Source organism: Mobula hypostoma, chromosome 1 (genome assembly GCF_963921235.1).
Source record: "Mobula hypostoma chromosome 1, sMobHyp1.1, whole genome shotgun sequence".
NCBI classification, from domain to species: Eukaryota; Metazoa; Chordata; class Chondrichthyes; order Myliobatiformes; family Myliobatidae; genus Mobula; species Mobula hypostoma.
The window spans coordinates 55,497,663-55,522,567 of record NC_086097.1 but is presented as its reverse complement, the minus strand read 5'-3'; positions in this window follow the sequence as shown (position 1 = coordinate 55,522,567).

Genomic DNA, 24,905 nt, shown 5'->3' with positions numbered 1-24,905 from the left:
AGCGTTCAACCTGATGGCATTACCTCCAATTTTTACCCTTTCCCCCTTCTCTCTTTTTCCACATCCCATTCTGGTTCCCTCTTATCCCTTTTCTTCTCCTCACCAGCCTAGTTCTTCCCTCTGATGTCCCTCCTCTTTCCCTTTCTATCATGGTCCACTGTCCTCTCCTCTTAGATTCCCTCTTCTTCCTGGTTTCACCTATCACCTGCCAGCTTGTACTCCATCCCCTCACCTCACCTTTTTATTCTGGCTTCTGCCCCTTCTTTTCCAGTCCTGATGAAGGGTCTCAGCACAAAACATTGACTATTTATTCCCCTCCATAGATGCTGACTGATTTGCTGAGTTCCTCCAGCATTTTGGGTGTGTAACTCAAGATTTTCAGCATCTGCAGAATCTCGTGTCCAAAAGAGATTCTGACACTAAGGGCCTGACATCAATGTACAAGGTTTGCGATCTCTTTCTTATACTCCATCTCAAATTGTTCTGGATTAGCCTCCAACAAAGGTGTCATTGGCAAGCTCGAAGATTGAGTTCGATACTTGGGCAGACAGTTATGAGTATACAAGGAATAAAGCAGGGAACTGAGCGCAGAACTCCAGGGAGCACTGGTGCTAATGGTCAGGGTGGATAAAATGTTATGACCAATACTAATGAATGGAGGTGTAAGCTGCATGGATGGTACATTCAATACTCAGGATGCCTTGCAGGAGAGGATTAATGAAAACGGAAGCTGATTAAACAGAGCTTATTGACTTATTGGAGCTGCACTCGTCCAGGGAAGTGGAAAAAATGTCATTACACTCTTAATTGGCAAACAAGCAGAGAGGCAGCAAACATGCTGGAAACAAATAGATTTAAAAGCTTTTCTGTGGTCATTTTCTGCAGTATGTTTAGGAAAGCTTTATTTCTGACCTTCCCTCAAAATACCTAACAAGAGAAAACCTGCGGATACTGGAAATCTGAGCAACACGCACAAAACACTGGAAGAACTCAGCAGGCCAGGCAGCATCTATGGAAAAAATTACAGTTGACGTTTCGGCACCCGGGCCACAGTTTCTGTAAGCGCAGTCTCTCCCGTCTCAGCCACTGAAGCTTGTAACTCCTCCAGAGTTGTCATAGGTCTCTTGGTGGCCTCCCGCACTAGTCCCCTTCTTGCACAGTCACTCAGTTTTTGAGGGTGGCCTGCTCTAGGCAGATTTACAACTGTGCCATATTCTTTCCATTTCTTGATGATTGATTTAACTGTACTCCAAGGGACTGGGAAATTTTCTGGTCTCCATCTCGAGTTGTGCTTTTCACAGAGTTGTTTGGAGTGTTCGTTTGTCTTCATGGTATAGTTTTTGTCAGGATACTGACTCACCAGCAGTTGGACCTTCCAGATACGGGTGTAGTTCTGCTGCAATCAATTGAAACACCTTGACTGCATACAGTGATCCAAAAACAGATATCCATTTAACTATGTGTCTTCTAAAACCAATTGGCTGCACTAGTGATGATTAGGTGTGTCATATTAAAGAGGGGTGAATACTTATGCAATCAATTATTTTGTGTTTTATATTTGTAATTAATTTAGATCACTTTGTAGGGACCTATTTTCATTTTGACATAAAAAAAAAGAGTACTTTTCTTTTGATCAGGATCAAAAAGCCAAATTAAATCCATTGTGTAAATCAATGTTGTAAAACAATAAAACGTGAAAAATACCAGGGGTTGGGGGGAGTGAATACTTTTTATAGGCACTGTATGTGTACTTTGATAAATTTACTTTGGACTTCTGTATATTTTGTCTTGGACTGTACTGCTGCCACAAAACAACAAATTTAACCACATATGTCAGTGATAATAAACCTGATTCTGATTCTAATTCATTGTCCAATGCAAACGATTAAAGTTCACTGCTGTTATATTTGCAGTTGATTAAGATTTTTTCCTTGATCTAATATGAACTCCTGTATTTAACAGCTGTCACTTCCTGAGAAAATTACTGGAGGCTTGAGTGCCTGGTGGGAAGCCTGCAGAATTGTTCCCTTGTAAATATATTCCCCAGATCTCAGCCCTGCCTGCAATTGGGTGAATCCAAGCAGAAGATCAACAACTGTTCCCAGAATGTGCATCCACATGAGGTGAGGATATCGGTCAAATCAGTAGTTTCATGTTTGGGTGTGTGGAGTGAGACGGGGACACAGCACAGTATTACTACCTGGGTTTTTCAACTAAGCGTGGCCAGCTGGCATTAAACTGGGCTCACATTGACCAACAGCTCAGAAAATCTGCTCCCATTGGATCTTCTCAGTAGGTTAGGTATATGTTTTAAATGCACTTTGGAGATGGCCATTGAAATATTTACTTGGGAAATCATGGCTATTAGAACAGGTGTAACAGAGATAGTAAAGAAATTTAATTTGTTATATCTTTTAGCAAGATCTGCAGTATAATGTTTAGCATGCACTCTGAATGCTTCATAAATGCCAGGTCTGTTTCCCACAATTGCAACATGAATCATTCCACCCTAATCTGCAACACAATAACATTTTATATGAAAGGTTGAGGCACAGACAATGTGTATGAAACAGTCACATGTACACTCAGAATAGGAATTCAATTTATTAACACCAACATGTGAATGAAATTTTTGTTGTTTTGCCGCAGCTTTTCAGTGCAAATAAATAAAAAATTTAGGAAAACAAATAGTGTCAAAAAGAATCATATTGAGATAATGTTCATGGGTTCAGAGAACCAATGACAGAGGTGAAGAAGCTGCCCTAAATTGTTGAGTATATTTCTTTAGATCCCTGTAGTTCTTTCCTCACAAGAAAAAGGCATTTCCCAGGTGTTTGAAAAATGAATGCTATCTTTCTGAGGAAACACCTAGTGAATTTGTCCTCAATGGTGAGGAGGCTTGTACCTGTGATGGAGCTGGCTGAGGCAACATCCCTCTACAGCCTCTTGCAATCCTGTGCATTGGAATTTCCATTCCAGGCTGTAATGAAACCAGTCAGAATGCTCCCCACCATTCATCTATAGAAATTTGTAAGCCTTTGGTGAACTGAACAAAGCAGAGCCACAGGCATGCCTTCATTATGATTGCATCAATGTGCTGGATCCAGGATAGATACTTTGAAATGTTGACATCTTGATGGACGTATATAACTGGTTTTGGTTCAGTACATTTGTGATATATTTACACATTAGAACTGTATTGTTTTGAACTTCTCTCTTGGTACTAAGCCAATGGGAATGAAGTCTAAATCTGGATTCATCCTTTCATAATATTATAAATTTGACCACTTGTGCCTTTGTACAAATATTTTCATTTTCCAAACTTTTGACTTCTAGCCTAATACAATAATGACCAAGAAAGTCTGAAATAATCACTGGTACTCACTGTTCTTTATACTCTGAAGGTATATGGCATAACATAGGAAAGTTCCTCCCTTGAGATGGCAATGTTGCAAAAATATTGCAGAATGCATTTGTTTGGTACACAGAGTCCTTAAACTCATCTGAAGAGTGCCAAAGCACAAAATATTGTAAGATAAATAGTGTTTTGTGCCAAGAAACATGAAAGAATTCCAGTTATTTCTCCAATGCTCAAACTTTGAAGTTGCCTATCAATCTCATATATCGTTCTGAAAAACTATTCTTATTTAGTTCCCACTCCCCACCATTTTGAATGAGTCACTCCTCTCTGTTTTAGGCATTTTCATTATACTCTCAAAGCACAGGCTAACATCTGTCACTTCTGCTATGACAATCATCGAGAGCTGGGAGAAAACACCATGGTTGGATTTCACTGTCAAACAGCTGCTCTCCAGTAGTGTGCCTCGTGTGCATTCTCAGCTGACATCTGGAATTTATTGTGTGGAAGATGAAGACTGTTGTTGTTTTCTAATGTTACATTCTTCCCCAGGGAAATAGTGTGAAGTAGTGGAAGGACTTAATTCAAGCAATCCCTTCATGTTGACACCACCTTTGGGCATTATGGTAGCATGGTTAAACCTTTACAACGCAAAGCATTTCATTGGGTAGCATGACCCGTACAATGAGGAAAAGGCCAAGAATGCCCACAGGCAGGAAGGCAAAGAGAGATTGAGAAGTTGATTAAATTGGTACCGTGAAGTAGTATGGAAAAGTTGTTGGCGGCATTAATCCAAAGGACTGTTTTTAGGTATGTTTTACTTTAGCTTTTTTTAAAAATACTTAATTTTCCATGGTTTTCATTTTTTTCTTCAGTCTTTCTTTTCTTTTATCCTTGATGTGGCGATTCCTCTAATATAGGATACTGTTTATATTTCATCCCTTAGCCACATGAAGGCCAGTCAGGACCTGAGGCCACTTGACCACACAACACAGGAGAGCCAAACCCAACCTAGTCCTCACCTAACAACCCTATCTGATCTATGCACTCCGCTAGCCTTTTTCTAGCTTTCAGTTTTAATTTATATATTGCCAGTAGCATAGTAAAACACCCACAAGATGATTCATGGGAATATTATCAAACAAAATTTCATCTGATAAAGTTATCTGAAAGTTAGGTTTTAAAAATCATGTGAAAGCAGAAAAAGGAATCATAGAAATGTACAGCACATTGGCCCACTTCATCCATGTTAACTATGATGTCTATTTATGTTAATACCATTTGCCCACGTTAGGCCTGTTTCCCTCCACACATTTCCCTGTAAGAACCTGTCCAAACACCTTTTAAACATTTCAATTTATCTGCCTCCATCACTTTAGCTCATTCCAGATATCCTCAACTCTGAGTGAAAACTTATCCCCTGATCTCCTTTACATTTCACCCCTCTCACCTTAAACCCGTTTCCTTCAGTTCCAGATTCCCCCTGTCCTGGAAAAAATACTCTATGTATCTTAGCAACACACATGAAATGCTGGAGGAACTCAGAAGGTCAGGCAGCATCTACGGAAAAGAGTAAATAGTCAACGTTTTGGGCCAAGGCCCTTCATCAGAACTGGTGAAAGGAAATTTCAACTCATGCATGATTGGATATCAGACAAGCAGTCTGACAGCCTAGATACTGTAGAGTAGTAGGAAAAGTGGCAAAGTAGAGTAGGAATCACCTCCTGCTTGCCCGCAGAACCCAATGCAGTAAAATTTAAAGATCTTTTCAAATGACAACAAAAGTGGTGAGACTAGGATCAATCCTTGAGAAACACTGGTGGAAACAAAGTGAGAACATGAAGGACTGCTATTGTTTGTGATTATATTGTGACTATAGGATAGATTAGAATAGAATGAAAAGAGATCAGTTGAATTGCTGAATAATAGTAGAAAATTTTTGGAGGGTGTTCTGGTGCATCGTGTCAGGATTTACAAGCAGGTTAAGATGAATGAAGAGCAAGTTACTGATAATTACACTCACATTTCCAACTTTGGCGAGTAGTTTCTCTAATGTGAATTGATATCTAGGGTTTTAGGAGAACGAGCATGGACTTCAGAAGATAAGCAGACAGAGATGAGGGCGATAATTTGAAAATATGGAGAAGTCAAAGTTAGTTTTCTGACAGGACTCTTGAAAGCAGACTTGTGAGAGGCCACCACCTGATCAGTATCCCTATCAGCAAGGGAGCTCATCCGGGAGCTGCACAGAGGGATTAGGATCGAAACAGAATGTAAAATGGTTGATAAAGAATGCATTGATACTGCACTTAATTCTATTTGCCTAGCTGAGTGGAGCAATTAAAGTTTGCACTTGATTTCTAGAGTACGTTTTTATTATGAACAGATTTATTTAAGGCAATATAAGGCCTCTGCTCTGAGCTGCTGCCCTCGGAGGGGCTGCTGTTTCGAGTTGCTTTCCTCAGAGGGGCCCCTAGTTCATGTTGTTTCCCTCGGAGGAGCTGCTGGTTCAGTTCCCTGCCATCTGAGGGGAGCTGATGCTCCTGGAGACGTTATTAAAATTCTGTGATTTATGGATTGAACTGTAGATCATATTGGCCTCTTTCAGTTCTATTTTTGTCATGTTCTGGCCCATTCTTTCTTGTTGCTGATTGGGGGGCAGGGGGTTTGGGTGATCTGTTAGTTTTTGTGCAAGGGAGGGGTTGTGGGTGTTTGGGGTTTGGGAGTTTTTGCTTTTTTATCTTTTCATGTGGTGGGGGGGGTGAAAATTGATGCCTTTCTTTCAACTACCTCTATGGTTTTCTGTATTCAATGGCTATCTGGAAAATACACATTTCAGAGTTGTATCCTGCATACATACTTTGATAATAAAATTAACCTTTGAACCTTTTACTATTGTTTAGAGAAATTACTATCTGAACTTAAGCCAATGCTTTTTTTTAATCTCCTGGTCGTAGTCAATGTAACGTTTAGTTTTTGGCTGCTGGAATCTTCATTCACTTTTCAGCTTCTGTCATACTGAGCAGATTTGTTTTGGTTAAGCCTTGGGAACTTTAGCACATTACTGGAGGTTAATCAGTATAGGTGTCTTTGGAGATGTACATTCTGAGAAACTCCGATTTAAAAATCAGTAAATTAATAAGATGGTTTCAATATTCACTGCTTTGAATAAACTTATTTATAAAATTATTCACTCGTGACCTCAACATCACCAACCTCTCACATATCACCCATTCTTTAGACTTAATAGAATCAATTGACAAACTACTTAAGTGTAGAAGGACTTGAAAACAAGTTCTAACATGCCTTAGCTGACATTCAGGAAATCCCACAGCTAAGAATCTGTAACAGAATAAAAGATCAAAAGAATGTGTAAAATAATGTAAAGGTTCTGCATGCTGACTTTGTATATCAAATACAGTCTGCTAGAATCATAGACTGAAGTACATGCTCTTATAACCATCAAGAAAGAAGGAAGTGAGGGGCAATGGCACTAGCAACTAAGGCAAGGGAAGAAGGCAAAAGGAGTTAACTATCAAGGCAAGCAATCTAATCATCAGATATTTTTAGAATTATTGGTAGATGTCAGGCAGTAGGACACATGTCAATCTAGGACATGGAGAATGATCAGCAGAAGAGTAATTCAGCAGAAAGGAAATTTAAAAAAAAATTAACAATTCATCACTTATTCTCTAGTATTATTTGAAAACATCACTTTAAGCTTTGAGTAAAACAGGCTTTCGTTCTCTTAAAACAATGGTGACAGAAGTCCATGTGCACATTGGATCACATCAGAATTGTTCTGCACTGTATCAATAAAATTACTTTTAAAATGCATAACTTACTTTGAAAATATATTTAGTTCAGCTGAGCTCCAATCTTTTTTATAGTTTTCAGAGTTAATATCAAAGTCTATTGTTGTCAGATATTTAAACTACTGTTAGAGAAAGTGCATGTAGCAAATGTAAAATTTAATTGCTGACACATTATGCCATTTGTTAAATTTTTTATAAATAGGTATTGCATCATTCGATAAGGATTATCTGAATATAATGGATAGAAATAATTACATTCCTCGTTACCAAGGGTAATATTTCAACATATTTAATGTCTAACTTTATCCAGTTCTTTCCTAATTACTGCATGCCAAAGGCATTTTTCAAGCATTTATGATTATTGCATACAGTAATTCTAAGCAACCAGTACGAAAATGGTGTCACTTCAGTAGAAACTGTAACGGACTGTGTTACAACTTCAGCTTCCAGTCACTCCTTTGTCAGCCCAAGGCTCATTTAACTAGAAACAGAGGTGGCAGCTCCTACGAGTAATTTTCCCTTCCTTGCCAACGTCCCACTAGGGAAAACACAAGTGCACGTAAACAGAAACTGACTTGATCCATGTTTGTGCCGTGAATTTGCATGATGTTGTAACTTTATAAATGATGCTGTGATATTCGCATTATGCATGAGCAAAAATATTTCGGCAGTATTCCAAATCTGAGAGCTCATTTAAAAGAAGTCACATTATTTATCCAGTGTATCAATCATTGTAAAAAGAAGAGTCAGATTCATGAGGTGGGCAATTAGCACTCTGCGGTGGGAAGTATGGAGTAGTTTCCTCCTAGCGTGATTGATTGACACCTGTAATTCCCCATCCCATCACAAGAAGCAAATGTGAAATAAACCACTGTTCTTCACCCCACACTTATTTCCCCTTGATAAAGTCCAACCATTCTCACTAATATTACATCTAGCAGCATCCCCACCTCACAGAGGCTATGTGTTAATTTAAAGAGCTGGAGATGGGAAACCTACTGCAACAATTAGTAAGTTATTCTGAGATGATTGACTTCAGCAAATTTTTGGATCCATCAAATATTTCTTGATTTTTCCCATTTCAAACATGTTTCCCCAATGCAGTCTGAATAAAATATTTCTGTACTCTAATTTTAGTATAATTGTATGCAAATACAAGCTATTTGATACTTTCTATTAAAATTGAGCAGTAAAATAAGATTTCAAATGCATATTTCCATATTTCAAAGCCTAAAGGTATTTTATAATGTATAATAAGAAATGTTTTCTACCTGTAAAAACCTCTTAAATCTACCAGGAACAGTAAATTATTATCACTGTCTGTGCTCAGCCAAGGTGTTAAAAATTGGAAGAGTAGAATACTCTATGTCAAAGGAATGACTGACATTCTATTTTAGCTAAGTCTTAAAGGATAAAACAGTCATGGATATTGGCAGGATTTATTAAAATTTAAAGTGACACTTGACCTTTACAAGGTCCATTCCCAGTTAAGTGTTATAATAAAATAAATAAAAAGTAAGTTTAAGTTTTATCCAACTGCAAATTTTATGAAGCAATGCATCGTACAATGCAGTTTATTAATTTGCAATATGGCATTGAGAAATAGATTGCAACGAATATATCTGCTCAAAGGATTTTAATTCTATGTAAATCATGCCAAGTAGTGTTCTCCTACCAAGCTCTTAAAATTGCTACCACTGCTATAAATAAAATTTGAAGTGTGGAAATTGTATTATGCTTTATATGATCCATAAACCATTCTGCGAGACAGTAGTATCTGAAATGCTGTTGATTGGCAGAAGAACTTAGTTTTGAATCGCCTAGTAATTCCAGCAGTAAGGCACACTTTATAAAGTGTCAGCTGGCAAGAAACTATGAAGAAGCCTGGCAGGGAAGTACCACATCTTTTCAGCTGTCAAACACACACTGTCTTAACTAGTTGTTCAAAGCAATAAGCATTTTCTGAATACCAAACTGTTAGATATGTAAAATGAAATGCTGTTCTCTTGGCAGTGATGAATTTTTAATCTGAAAAATTACAGTCATATAGCTTTTGTCACAAGACAAAAATAATTCACCAACCATTGTATCTAGTGCATTGTCAGATTGCATTACTTTCACCGAGCTGACTGATAGCTGTCTATGAATACTCAACTAAACTATATCCATAGGCTGAATAGTCCGGGATTCTGAGCACTAATACCTTTCAAAGCTGGTGCACAAGAAAAGCTGTGTGACTGTGCCATTCAGTTATTAATCAAATTTAAGGGATTTTGTTTGAACCTCAAGTAACATCTTTTGGTCGGGATGTCATCAGCAACAAATCTCTTTTTGATTATTAGTCTTTTTGTTAATCTTTTTGATTATTATTATTAGTCTAATTGATTATTAGATTCGTTAGTCCTGACGAAGGGTCTCGGCCTGAAACGTCGACTGCACCTCTTCCTACAGACAGTTAGTCCTGACGAAGGGTCTCGGCCTGAAACGTCGACTGCACCTCTTCCTACAGATGCTGCTTGGCCTGCTGCGTTCACCAGCAACTTTGATGTGTGTTGCTTGAATTTCCAGCATCTGCAGAATTCCTGTTGTTTTCTTTTTGATTATGTTGTAATCTGTAATTATTGAATTGACATGGTATACTGAATAATGGCATGGCATAACTCATACTGTAAGAAAGTTGCCCCATGAGTTCAATTAGTTTATCATGCTCTTTGTCTGACATGAGATGGAAATTCCCCAGATACTTCCTTTGGTCCATTCATCTTAGCATCCTAACTGACCCTGAATAGCTTCAATTGCTGTATTCCTTCCATTAAGAAGACTGCTTAATTAATAACCCCCCTAACAGAGCCTGCCTCAAATGTTGCTTCAGACTGGTTATCTTCAGCTGCCCATAGAAATTCTTCTCCATCTTATGTTTGCTTCCTGAAGACATGCAAGTCATGATCCTAAACGTGCCTATAAAACGCAGCAACTGTCAGTGAAGATGAGTGTCAAACAAGACTGTGTCATTGTCGAGACATTTTGTTTAACTATTCTCACCATGATGCTGCACATCACCTGTAAGATATTTCAGAACTATAAGAAACTGTAGCAATAGTGGGTTAAGCAATCTAGAACCAAATATTGCCCACACCTCAGTAGCCAAGCTACAGTAGGCATATAATGCTTGTACTTGTGCACACTTGTAAGCTAAACTCAGAATCTAATTATTCATTGAAACGGACAAGACAATGGATCTCACAAGACAAAGGCCCTCTAATGACCTGCTGCCATTGTTCAATGCTGCGCTCCTACAGTAATGGTTCATGGCATATTTCCATGTGGAGTACTGTTGAAATTTACTGCGGCCAGGTCAGCCTTTGATCAACTGAAGGAAAGGACGTCTGCAAATCAAGGTCTACTACACAGTTCATGGTCTACAATGCAGGAGTGAGTTCTGCCTCCAAATGCTTACGAAATCAGGATTTATAACAATAGGAACTTCCAAGATATTGTAATAATATCACTAATGCTATCTCCTCTTCATTCACCAGCAAAATAAACAATCAACATATATCCTTTACACTGCCAACATCTCTTAACTGCTGGCAATGGAATATCTCTTAGAAAGGCACACGCAGGATAGAAAAAGGAGGGTTGTGTGCGGGCTGGGGGGAGAGGGTTAGATTGATCTTAGAGTAGGTTAAAAGGTCAGCACAACATCATAGGCCAGGAGGCCTGTATTGTGCTGTAATGTTCTATGTTCTATGCCACTACTATGGCCTTCCCTCAGCCACTCTGTTGGACAGACCATATTCTTCATAGGCCCAACGCCAGACTTCTGAGACACTCTATTCCAAGCTCTGTCAAGGAAAGAGATTATCAAGTGGAACAACCTTTTAACTCCTAGGCATCCTTGGTCAAAGTGGAAAAGAGGTGGTTGGCATGGTCCTGAGTCTATGTATCAGGAGCACATGGACATCCAGAGCAAATAGTGAAGAATACCACCACCCACAAACTACTGCATTGGGCACTTCCAACCTCAACTACAAAGGAGCTTATGATTTTCACTTTGGCCTTATCAGTCACATTAGACCCACAGGCACATTAAGTCATACTATTCCTGTGGGACTGCCCAAGACATATCAAGTCTTGTTCTTCCATTACTCCAGAACCAATTCAGCAACCCTACACTACAAAATTAAAATGATCATGATTATATTTAAATTCCTCCACAGCCTTGCACCAAACAATCTCCAGTCTTTAGATCTCCTAAAGCTATACATTCTGGCGGTTCTGTACGCAAAATTCTTTATCTTGGCAGCAGGACCATCCGAATTCCTTTCCTAAAGCTTTCCATTTCTCCCTCTTTTAAAACAATATTATTATGAATGATATTGTTCTAAAAACAATATCTTTCCAATCCTAATATATCCTGGTATGGTTTTCTTTTCTGACAACATTCCTGTGAATTGCCTTGCAATACTTCACCTCGTTGAAGTGATTTTTTTATTGTTAAGTCCTCCCACTGAAAATTGGAAAGAGAGTTCAGGCCAGTGGAAACACTGTAAGACAAAGATGCTCTACGTTCAGTTTAAAACCCTTTGTGTACAAAGACCTTGTTAGAAAACCAATGAATTGACCTGTCCAGGTGTTGATGCTTCCTTGAAGTGCATACGAAAAGAAATAGCACCCTGTCTGTGTGTGATAATTGACCCCAAAGAGCTGAACTCTTGACTCGTCCAGATTGGAACACTGAATGGAAGTAATTTATTTATGTAAAGATACCTTCCATAGCATAGTTCTTAATCTAAAATCCTTAGATTTGTTTCGAATATGCAGTCAATAAAATATTGTGAGGAACCAGATTTAGATTTTCTAAACCAGATGCAAGAATCTTGACAAGCAAAATTCCCCTTTTAAGCTTTTGACAAATAAAGAACCACAGCAGATCACAGAAGTAAAAGTAGAGGGACATTACATAATGATAACCATACTTAAATATAGCTAATGATACTATCTAGGAGGAGTATTAATAAGATATATACCAGGATTTTTTTTTAAATCACACTAAAGGTGATTTTCAGAAGTTCATGTCTCTTAAATAAATATATTAAATAAATTCTGAGCCAGAGACACTATTCTTCACTGGGGTTTCACTAAGTCAGAGACCTCCTCCTATTCAACAGTCCAGGAATGACAAAAATGTCAGCACTCTCTGGATTTCCAGTAATGGAAGGTATCCACTAGCCGCAGTCCAAGCACAATTTTTGCAAGGTGTTGTAGTGATTAGCCAGTAAAAGATTGGAGGACCAGCAAATGGCGCACACATCTACAAGTCAGAAGATATGCTGATACGAACAATTACAAGACAAAGTGGATAAAAATGGAAATAACCCTGACACTAATAAACCAAACAAACGGAATTCTGCAGATGCTGGAAATTCAAGCAACACACATCAAAGTTGCTGGTGAACGCAACAGGCCAAGCAGCATCTGTAGGAAGAGGTGCAGTCGACGTTTCAGGCCGAGACCCTTCGTCAGACACTAATAAACCAACTTTGCTCACAGCACACTACCTGTTAGGTGAGTAACTAGCTTTAGTGGATTTGCAAGCAGCCATTTCCTAGTTGCTGAAGCCCTGCCCAGTTCACTACCTTCTGGCATAAACGCCAACTCAAAGCAAGGACTGAATATACACCACCCACAGAAATATTTTGACTGGCAGCAAAGCTATGGACTTAACCTTAACAAACTGCCAATGCTCTCCAATAATTTGCAAATACGTGAATGCATTTGTCATTCAAAACACTCCTACACAATTTAACAATTAATTAATTTTCAATTACGTTTACTTTAAATGGAAAACTTATGTATGTACTTAAGCTTAAGAAAGAGAGATTACCTGAAAATTTGTAGTTGTCTCTCTCCATTGAAACCTGTGTCAGGGGTAAGGTAGTAAATGTTCAGTAAACTGTCTTCCCAACATTAATACCAAAGAATTTTAAGATTCTTAGACTCTTATGAAGAATTAAACATTTAAGTATAGGGAGTATCTTTTAGTACCTTTGGCCACAGCACATTTGCACATGCTTGAATGAAGGTGCTGAGTTTCCTGACATCTATATATAGAGTCACAGAGTCATAGAAAAGTACAGCACAGAAACAGATGCTTTGGCCCACGCCAAACCATTTAATCTGATTACTCCCATCGACCCGCACCGGACCATAGCTCTCCATGCCCCAACCATCCATGTATCTCAGGTCTTCCTGATCTGGCAACATCCTTGCAAATTTTCTCTGTACTGCTTCACCTTATTTACATCTTTCAAGGAGGTAGGTGACCAAAACAGCACACGATACTCCATATTAGGCCTTACCAATGTCTCATACAACTTCAACATAACATCCCATCTCTTGTATTTTGATTAATGAAGGCTAATAGAACCATAGAACATTACAGCACAGAAACAGGCCTTTTGGCCCTTCTTGGCTGTGCCGAACCATTTTTCTGCCTAGTCCCACTGACCTGCACTTCAACCATATCCCTCCATACACATCTCATCCGTGTATCTGTCCAAGTGTTTCTTAAATGTTAAAAGTGAGCCCGCATTCACCATCTGGCAGTTCATTCCAAACTCCCACACTCCCACCACTCTCTGTGTGAAGAAGCCCCCCTCCCACCAATGTTCCCTTTAAACTTTTTCCCTTCACCCTTAACCCACATCCTCTGGTTTTTTCTCCCCTTGCCTCGGTGGAAAAAGCCTGCTTGCATTCACTCTATCTATACCCATCATAATTTTATATACCTCTATCAAATCTCCCCTCATTCTTCTACGCTCCAGGGAATAAAGTCCTAACCTATTCAACCTTTCTCTGTAACTCAGTTTCTCAAGTCCCGGCAACATCCTTGTAAACCTTCTCTGCACTTTTTTAACCTTATTAATATACTTCCTGTAATTTGGACCAATACTGCACACAATACTCCAAATTTGGCCTCAACATTGGCTTATACCACCTCACCATAACATTCCAACTCTTATACTCAATACTTTGATTTATAAAGGCCAATGTACCAAAAGCTCTCTTTACGACCCTATCTACCTGTGACGCCACTTTTAGGGAATTTTGTATCTGTATTCCCAGATCCCTCTGTTCCACTGCACTCCTCAGTGCCCTACCATTAACCCTGTATGTTCTACCTTGGTTTGTCCTTCCAATGTGCTGAAGCTTTCTTTACAACCCTATCTAACTATGACACTACTTTCAATGAATTATGGACCTGTAATCCCAGATCCCTTTGTTCTACCACACTCCTCAGTGCCCTCATGTTCACTGTATAATATATACCCTGGTTGGTCCTTATCCAGCTGATGCAGATCCTTCTGCAAGCCATGGTAGCCTTCCTCGCTATCAATGACACCCCCAGTCTTGGTGTCATCTACCGATCTGGTGATCCAGTTAACCACATTATCATCCAGATTGTTGGTATAGATGACAAACAGCAACAATCCCTGCGACACACCACTAGTCACAGGCCTCCAACCACTCTCTAGATTCTCCACAAAGCCAAAGTCTAATCCAATTCACTACATCATCTTGAATGCCAAGTGACTGAACTTTCTTGACCAACCTCCCATGTGGGACCTTGTCAAATGCCATACTAAAGTCCATGTAAACAACTACCACTGCCTTCCTGGTAACTTCCTCAAAAAACTCTATAAGATTCGTTAAACATGACCTGCCATGCTGACTATCCTTAATCAGTCCATGTCTATCCAAATACTTGCACTTCCAGTCTTTCAGAATACCTTCCAATAACTTTCACATGACTGATGTCAGACTCACCAGCCTATAATTTCCCTGTTTGTTTTTAGACTTTCTTGAACAGCAGAACAACATTGGCTATCCTCCAATCCTCTGGTTTCTCATCTGTCGTTAAGAATGATGTACATTTCTCTGCTAGTGCCCCAGAAACGGCTGCACTTGCCCTCCACGGGGTCTGAGGGAACACCTTGTCAGGCCTGGGGGAGTTTTCCACCCTCATTTGCCTCAGGACAGCAAACACCTATTCCACTGTAAACTGTATAGGGTCCATGAAGTTGATGTTGCTTTTCCTCACTTCTATAGACTCAGTGTCCATCTCCTGAGTAAATGCAGATGCAAAAAAATCATTTAAGATCTCCCCCATCTCTTTTGGCTCCAGATATAGATTATCATCCTGGTCTTCCAGAATACCAATTTTATCCTTTGCAATTCTCTTGCTTTTAAAATATCTGTAGAATCCCTTGGAATTCTCCTTCACCTTGTCTGCGAGGGCAACCTCACACCTTCTTTTAGTCCCCTCGATTAATTTCTTAAGTGTTCTCTCACATTCTTAATACTCCATAAGGAGCTCATTTGTTCCTATCAACCCATACCTGCTACGCATTTCCTTTTCTTTTAACGAGGGCCTCAATATCTCTTGAAAAACAAGGTTCCCTATACTTCTTTATCTTTTATTCTGTCAGGTACATATAAGCTTTGTATTCTCAAAATGTCACTTACCAAGTACACCTTTGCTAGAAAACCGCCTGTCCCAATCCACACTTGCCAGATACTTTCTGATACCATTAAAATTGGCCTTTCTCCAATTTAGAATCTCAAGCAGCGGACCAGACCTATCTTTTTTGCATATTTACTTTGAAATGAATGGCATTGCGATCACTAGATGCAAAGTGTTTCCCTACACAAACTCCTGTCACCTGCCCTGTCTCACTCCCGAGTAGCAGATCAAGCATTGTACACTCTCTCATTGGCACTTCTACGTACTTATTATGGAAACTTCCCCGAACACATTTGACAGACTCTATCCCATCTTGTCCTTTTACAGTATGGAGGTCTCAGTCAATATGTGGAAAGTTAAAATCACCAACTATAACAGCCTTATGTTTCTTACAACAGTCTGCAATCTCGCTGCAAATTTGTTTCTCACTTGTTCCTTTAATATCATTTCCCTGAACAAGAGACACAGCGGTGTCTCCATTTCCCAAGGAGATCGAGGAAAGCAAGGCTCCCCCCACACCCTCCATCTTAAATGCATTTTATAGGAGCACCATTGAGAGCATTCTGGCAAGCTGCATCTCCATCTGGTATGGGAGCAGACAAGCATCGGACTGGAAGTCCCTACAAAGGGCTCTGAGAATGGCTGAGAGAATGATAGGGGTCTCCCCACGATCCATCGGGGACACTTATCAGGAGTGCTGCGCATGCAGGGTGTTTAGTATTAGTTGGTTCCCACCCATCCATCCAGCATCTTCTTTGACTTTCATTCATCAGACAGGAGACTCCAATGCATGAAAACAAGACTGGTCAGAATGGGAAACAGTTTCTTCCCTCAGGCTATTTGGCTTCTGAACTCCCTGTCACATCACCTTCAAAGGGTCACTGGTTAATCTGTTCCGTACCTTACGATATTTAATTTATGCACTTTAGTTTTTTTATTTATGTGTAATCCATCTATAGATTTCATCCTTACTTTCATAAGTTATTATGTGTTATGTGACTCAAGTCAACTAAATCCCTCGGACTGTTTTATGGTCTGTAATACAGGCCTATTAATGTAGCCATACCTTTCTTATTTCTCAGTTCCACCCATAACAACTAACTAGACGAGTTCTTCAGTCTGTCCTGATGGAATACTGCTGGGACATTTTCCCTGACTAGTAACAGCACCCCTCCACCTTTAATCCTTCCTGCTCTGTCATGTCTAAGACAAAGGAACCCTGGTATATGGAGCTGCCAGTCCTGCCCCTCCTGCAACCAAGTCTTGCTATTGGCTACAATGTCATAATTCCAGGTGTTGATCCATGCCTTGAGCTCATCTGCTTTTCCTACAATTCTTTTTGCATTGAAATATAAGCAGCTCAGGCCATTAGTTGCACCATGCTCAACCTTTTGGTTCCTATGTCTGAGATCTTACCAACATCTGTCTACACAGCCTCTCCACTAACTGTTCCAGCACTCTAGTTTTCATCCCCTTTCAACTCTAGTTTAAACCCCACCATGCAGTACTAGCAAACCTTTCCACTAGGATATTAGTTCTTCTCCAGTTCAAGTGCAAACAGTCTCTTCTGTACAGGTCCCACCTTCCCTGGAAGAGAGCCCAGGGATCTAAAAATCTTATGCCCTCCCTCCTACACCAACTCCTTAGCCATGTGTTAAACTGCATAATCTTCCTATTCCTGGCCTCAATAGCATGTGGCATAGGTAGCAATCCTGAGATCACAACCCTGGAGGTTCTGCCCTTTAATTTAGCGCCTAACTTCCTGATCTCCCTTTGCAGAACCACATCACTCACCCTACCCATGTCATTGGTGCCTACATGGACCCGACCTCTGGCTGTTCACCCTCCCGCTTGACAACACTGAGGACTTTATCTGAGATGTCTTAGGCCCTAGCACCCGGGAGGTAACATACCATCTGGGAATCTCAATCTCATCCACAGAAACTCCTTTTTGTTCCCCCAACTAATGAATCCCCTATCACCACAGCTAGCCTCTTCTCCCCCTTCCCGCCTGAGTCACAGAGCCGGTCTCAGTGCCAAAGGCCTGACTGCTGTGACTTTCCTCTGCTAGATCATACTCCCCAACAGTATTCAAAGTGGTATATCTGTTATTGAGGGGGATGGCCTCAAGGGTACTCTGCACTGACTTCTTCACCCCTTTCCCCATCCTGACTGTCACCCAGTTTCCTGTGTCCTGCACCTTGGGTGTAGCTACCTCTCTAGATGTCCTATCATCACCCCCTCAGTCTCCTGAGTGATTCAGACTTCATCCAATTCCAGCTCCAACTCCTTAACGTGGAGTGTTAGAAGCTGCAGCTGGATGCTCTTCTCACAGGTGTAGTCATCAGGGATACTGGAGGTCTCCCTGCCTTCCCATAACCCACAAGAGAAGCATTCCACACTCCTACCAGGCATCTCTACTGTTCTAACTGAGCAAATGTAAAGAGGGAAAAACAATAAACTGTTATGAGGGGAACTCTACTTATAATTATTTTGCCTTCTCTCACTCAGCCCTCTTCCTCGCTGAAGCCTTGAAGAGGTAAAGCCTTAAAATCCCCACTCTTACTCTGACCACTCAATGATGGCCACTCCACTTGCCCTGCCTTACCTGAACTTACTTTTGCCAAACAATTCTGATCATATGGAAAGCACTTCTAGTTTTTCCACGTAGCAGTAATAAAATTGATTTTTGTGTAACAAAATTTGCCGGCAAAATAATATTGTTGGTATTTATTTATTGGTAAATGGTGCAAGTCAGCTCAAATTCATTTAGAAAACAAATTAAAAATAATCCTACATCTAGTTATCTGTATTTGGGTGAAAAATATTCATGTGACTGTCTTGATATTTAAATACCATGTTGGAAAGAATGTGAAATACTATATTTATCCCATTATCCCACCCATCACACGAAAGAAGTATCTGAAAATGGTGGTTACATACTTTTACCCATCAATTGAAAATAGTTCAGGTTTGCCCTATATGCAGCCTAGTGCTTAGCGCATATGTGGCTCATCCCTTGTTCCAAACATATAGTATCACTATTGTGAGCAACATGCACAAAATGCTGGTGGAACTCAGCAGGCCAGACAGTGCCCACGGAAAAAGTACAGCCGACGTTTTAAGGCCAAGACCCTTCGGCAGGATGGGTTTGAACTCTTGTTTGATCTCTATTGCAATTTCAGTTACTATCAAACTTCCTTTTGCTCTCAAAATGGCAACATCTGTGCCCAGGGGCTTTCCTTCATATTTCAAGAGGTAATCTGTCAACTACCATTACGTACTGTAGATAGCTTATTATGCTTGAATAAAGCAAGTATGGAGAAAAATAGTCTCTAATAGCTAATTCCCCATAAATGAATGACTCACGTCTTAAAGACCTCCAGTTTACTTTAAAAGTGACATAAGTGATCCCCTGACAGCACTGAAAGCTCTGCCATTATGACCAGATAAGATATTATAAAAATAAAATAAGAATGAAAGAGACTGGAAAGTAAAGAACACCAACAATTACTACTGAGCATAGTCCAGAGTTAATTATTTTCTTCAACACACAACTAATCTTCTCTTAATATGAGGCTTGTTTCATTTTGTTACTACTAGCATTTTGAGAAAGACAGAAACAGTTCTTCAAAGTACTTTTGCAAAATAAATGATCACAGATCTTAAAATGTTATGTTCCTGTTATATGCCAGGAATGCTGATTAATATTTAAACATGCAATAAAATTATGTTGAGTCTGATTCAGCTTTTTTTTTGCCTGGTATCTCACATATTGGTTTGAACCTTCTATCAGTTGTGTTGCTATTTCTGGTGGGAATTAATGGAAAATTTAAAAAGTTGAACGTTTGCAATTAAATAGTCTATCAAATATATTGTGGCAAATGAGTGCCAAAATGAGCGTTCATTCAGGGCTTGCATGCCATACTTATTGAAGCCGGGAATCTTTGGAGCAGTCTGAGCTGCATAGTTTACTTGGCTCTTCTGATGAGGATGCTTACGAATGCTGCAATTGCCTTTAGCACAGTTAGCTGGCTCTGCCATCATTGACAGTAGGTACTTTTAAGCCACCTCTTCTCGTTAGTTTAATTGTGCACTATTCTTCACACCCGTATGTAGAAGGATTGCTTTTGTTGTGAGAATATTTAGCTTTCTCACATGCTGCTTTTTCCCTGTAGCAGGCATGCAATTCTATGACTTCATCAGGTTGGTGTCTCATTTTTAAGTATGCCTGAAGCTAATCTCCTGGCTAGACGACGATGGTAGAATGAATAATCTGAGGATCTGATGTTACAGATTTTGGTTGAATACCATTTTGTTAAGAGGCTGATGGCCCTGGTACCCTTGTGAATGGCCGTAGTGCTGTACAACATGAAGGCCGGTGCACATGACAATTACATGCTGGATCCTTCTACCTCTTGTCAAGGGCGGATGCACTCTGCAACATGCTGATTGGCAATGATGAGTGCAAGTGGACTTATCTCTCATACTGAATCTCACACCCTGTCTGATGGCTGTGTCCCGTAGGAGTGAGGCCAATGGTCATGTCATTCTTGGTAATGGACATGAAAAGTGCCCCATTCAGACTACATTCTGTATGCTTGCTACTCTTATTGTTTCTTCCAAGTGTGTTAGACAGATATGATGTTTTACAGTTTGTGGAATGTATAATTTACACAGTACTTATATTTCTGTATTGTCCCCAAATTCCACAACTATCATAAACAAATGAGCTGCAGCCTCCCTAAATGGGAAACATTCCTAATGCCTGTGGCAAAAGCTGTATTAGACAATGCTCAGTTGTTTAAAACTGCAAACTTACACTTTGAGGCACAGCAGATAGAGTTTCTATAGTAACTGAGACAGTAGTAGAACTGTTCCTCTTCTCTTGAGAACATCTTTTGTCTGTTTATTTTCTGTAAAATATGTACAATAATTTGACTTTTGTTTGATTCTACTGTGGGAGGATATCTTAAAAGCTCACAATCAAATATGACTTTTCAAATCTTAACATTTCCCAGAACTCCTTTGGCACCATAGTTTTTTTAATAATTTTTTTACCTTATAATCTGTACATCATAGAGTCATAGAGCACTACAGCACAGAAACAGGACCTTTGGCCCATCTAGTCCATGCCAAACTATTAATGTGCCTAGTCCTATCAAACTGCACTGGGACCAGAGCCCTCCATAACCCCCCTCCCCCATTCAAGTACCTATCCAATGTTCTCTTAAATGTTGAAATAAAATCTGCATCCACCAATTCTGATGTCACTCGTTCGACACTCTCACCACCCTCTGAGTGAACAGGTTTCTCCTCATGTTCCCCTTAAACACTTCACCTTCCAACTTAACCCATGACTTCCAGTTCTAGTCTCATTGAAGCTCAGTGCTAGTATTTACCTTGTCTACACCCCTCAATTTTGTGTACTCTATCAAATCTCCCCTCATTCTCCTATGTTCTCGGAAATAAAGTCCTAATCTAATCAACCTTTTGTAATACTCAAGTCCTAAAGTCCTGGCTACATTCTCTGCACTCTTTCAATCTTATTGACATCTCTCCTGTAGATACAGGAAACCTACACACAATACATCTTCGACAACTTCAACGTATCATCCCAACTCCTGCACTCAATACTTTTATTTATGAGGGCCAATGTGCTAAAACCTTTCTTTAGAAACATAGAAACATAGAAACATAGAAAATAGGTGCAGGAGTAGGCCATTCGGCCCTTCGAGCCTGCACTGCCATTTATTATGATCATGGCTGATCATCCAACTCAGAACCCCGCCCCAGCCTTCCCTCCATACCCCCTGACCCCCGTAGCCACAAGGGCCATATCTAACTCCCTCTTAAATATAGCCAATGAACTGGCCTCAACAGTTTTCTGTGGCAGAGAATTCCACAGATTCACCACTCTCTGTGTGAAGAAGTTTTTCCTAATCTCGGTCCTAAAAGGCTTCCCCTCTATCCTCAAACTGTGACCCCTCGTTCTGGACTTCCCCAACATCAGGAACAATCTTCCTGCATCTAGCCTGTCCAATCCTTTTAGGATCTTATACATTTCAATCAGATCCCCCCTCAATCTTCTAAATTCCACCGAGTACAAGCCCAATTCATCCAGTCTTTCTTCATATGAAAGTCCTGCCATCCCAGGAATCAATCTGGTGAACCTTCTTTGTACTCCCTCTATGGCAAAGATGTCTTTCCTCAGATTAGGGGACCAAAACTGCACACAATACTCCAGGTGTGGTCTCACCAAGGCCTTGTACAACTGCAGTAGTACCTCCCTGCTCCTGTACTCGAATCCTTTCGCTATAAATGCCAGCATACCATTCGCCTTTTTCACCACCTGCTGTACCTGCATGCCCACTTTCAATGACTGGTGTATAATGACACCCAGGTCTCGTTGCACCTCCCCTTTTCCTAATCGGCCACCATTCAGATAATAATCTGTTTTCCTATTTTTGCCACCAAAGTGGATAACTTCACATTTATCCACATTAAATTGCATCTGCCATGAATTTGCCCACTCACCCAACCTATCCAAGTCACCCTGCATCCTCTTAGCATCCTCCTCACTGCTAACACTGCCACCCAGCTTCGTGTCATCCGCAAACTTGGAGATGCTGCATTTAATTCCCTCATCCAAGTCATTAATATATATTGTAAACAACTGGGGTCCCAGCACTGAGCCTTGCGGTACCCCACTAGTCACCGCCTGCCATTCTGAAAAGGTCCCGTTTATTCCCACTCTTTGCTTCCTGTCTGCTAACCAATTCTCCACCCACACCAATACCTTACCCCCAATACCGTGTGCTTTAAGTTTGCACACTAATCTCCTGTGTGGGACCTTGTCAAAAGCCTTTTGGAAATCCAAATATACCACATCCACTGGTTCTCCCCTATCCACTCTACTAGTTACATCCTCAAAAAATTCTATGAGATTCGTCAGACATGATTTTCCTTTCACAAATCCATGCTGACTTTGTCCGATCATTTCACCGCTTTCCAAATGTGCTGTTATCACATCCTTGATAACTGACTCTAGCAGTTTCCCCACCACCGACGTTAGGCTAACCGGTCTATAATTCCCTGGTTTCTCTCTCCCTCCTTTTTTAAAAAGTGGGGTTACATTAGCCACCCTCCAATCCTCAGGAACTAGTCCAGAATCTAACGAGTTTTGAAAAATTATCACTAATGCATCCACTATTTCTTGGGCTACTTCCTTAAGCACTCTAGGATGCAGACCATCTGGCCCTGGGGATTTATCTGCCTTCAATCCCTTCAATTTACCTAACACCACTTCCCTACTAACATGTATTTCGCTCAGTTCCTCCATCTCACTGGACCCTCTGTCCCTTACTATTTCTGGAAGATTATTTATGTCCTCCTTAGTGAAGACAGAACCAAAGTAATTATTCAATTCGTCTGCCATGTCCTTGCTCCCCATAATCAATTCACCTGTTTCTGTCTGCAGGGGACTTACATTTGTCTTTACCAGTCTTTTCCTTTTTACATATCTATAAAAGCTTTTACAGTCCGTTTTTATGTTCCCTGCCAGTTTTCTCTCATAATCTTTTTTCCCCTTCCTAATTAAGCCCTTTGTCCTCCTCTGCTGAACTCTGAATTTCTCCCAGTCCTCAGGTGAGCCACTTTCTCTGGCTAATTTGTATGCTTCTTCTTTGGAATTGATACTATCCCTAATTTCTCTTGTCAGCCGCGGGTGCACTACCTTCCTTGATTTATTCTTTTGCCAAACTGGGATGAACAATTGTTGTAGTTCATCCATGCAACCTTTAAATGCTTGCCATTGCATATCCACCGTCAATCCTTTAAGTGTCATTTACCAGTCTATCTTAGCTAATTCACGTCTCATACCTTCAAAGTTACCCCTCTTTAAGTTCAGAACCTTTGTTTCTGAATTAACTATGTCACTCTCCATCTTAATGAAGAATTCCACCATATTATGGTCACTCTTACCCAAGAGGCCTCTCACGACAAGATTGCTAATTAACCCTTCCTCATTGCTCAAAACCCAGTCCAGAATAGCCTGCTCTCTAGTTGGTTCCTCGACATGTTGGTTCAAAAAACCATCCCGCATACATTCCAAGAAAACCTCTTCCTCAGCACCTTTACCAATTCGGTTTACCCAGTCTACATGTAGATTGAAGTCACCCATTATAACTGCTGTTCCTTTATTGCACACATTTCTAATTTCCTGATAATGACCCTCAAAATCAGGCAAAACACAATTTTTCTGACACCTCCATTCCCAGTGGAATGGAAGATTTTTTTAAGAGATCCATCTTCTCCCTCCATGCCCAGTGGGAGCAGAACATGAGTTATAATTAAATGGCCTTGTTCGAGTTCAAGTTCAAGTTTAATTGTCATTCCACTATACATGAATACAGACAAATGAAACAGCGTTACTCCAGGGCCAACAGTCACACACAGCACAAGGCACATATAAGATATCAGTAAAATACAATTACAAAAAAAAATATATCGTCCAAGACTCTGAGTCAATGAATGATGCAGAAATCTGCATTCAAACACAATGCAGCTTGTCTTCTGCCGAGCAAACACAGGCAGCACTGACTCCACCTTGTACGCCGTGCCACTGTGCTGCTGGACAGAATTTTAAAATAGCAAATTGAACACAATAGCTGATAGTAAGCAGGGAACATTCTGTACTTTTCACTGGACACCACAGTTTAATGAGGGCTATCACATAAGTGTATGCTGTCCTACAACAGCACTACTGCAGGGCGTGGTGAGTACTCAAAGGATGCTATATTAATCGTAAGAAATAGGCTTCTATTTGACCTGCTTGTGGGCCAGGAGGACTATATCACACCAAGAAGATCAGGTGTGCCATTGTAGAGGGAGCATCTGAGCTAAAAGCACGGATGGATAAGCCAGTTTGGATATAGACAGAGGAATAGAGTTCTTGAAGTTATAGAATTTGAAATTGAGAAAGTGCAATGTGCCCAGAAGGAAATGAAGTATTGTTGTTATTTAAACTAACAGTGCAGGAGGCTGCAGGTGGATAGGCCAAATTAGGAATGAAATGTAGAACTTCACTGACAAGCAATAGGATCATCTCCCTGCCCCCTGCACAACCTGAGCTGAATTTGGTGTCTGCTCAGGTACACTGTCTTAACAAGGCCCAACTGGTTAACATCACTGACAAGCAATAGAA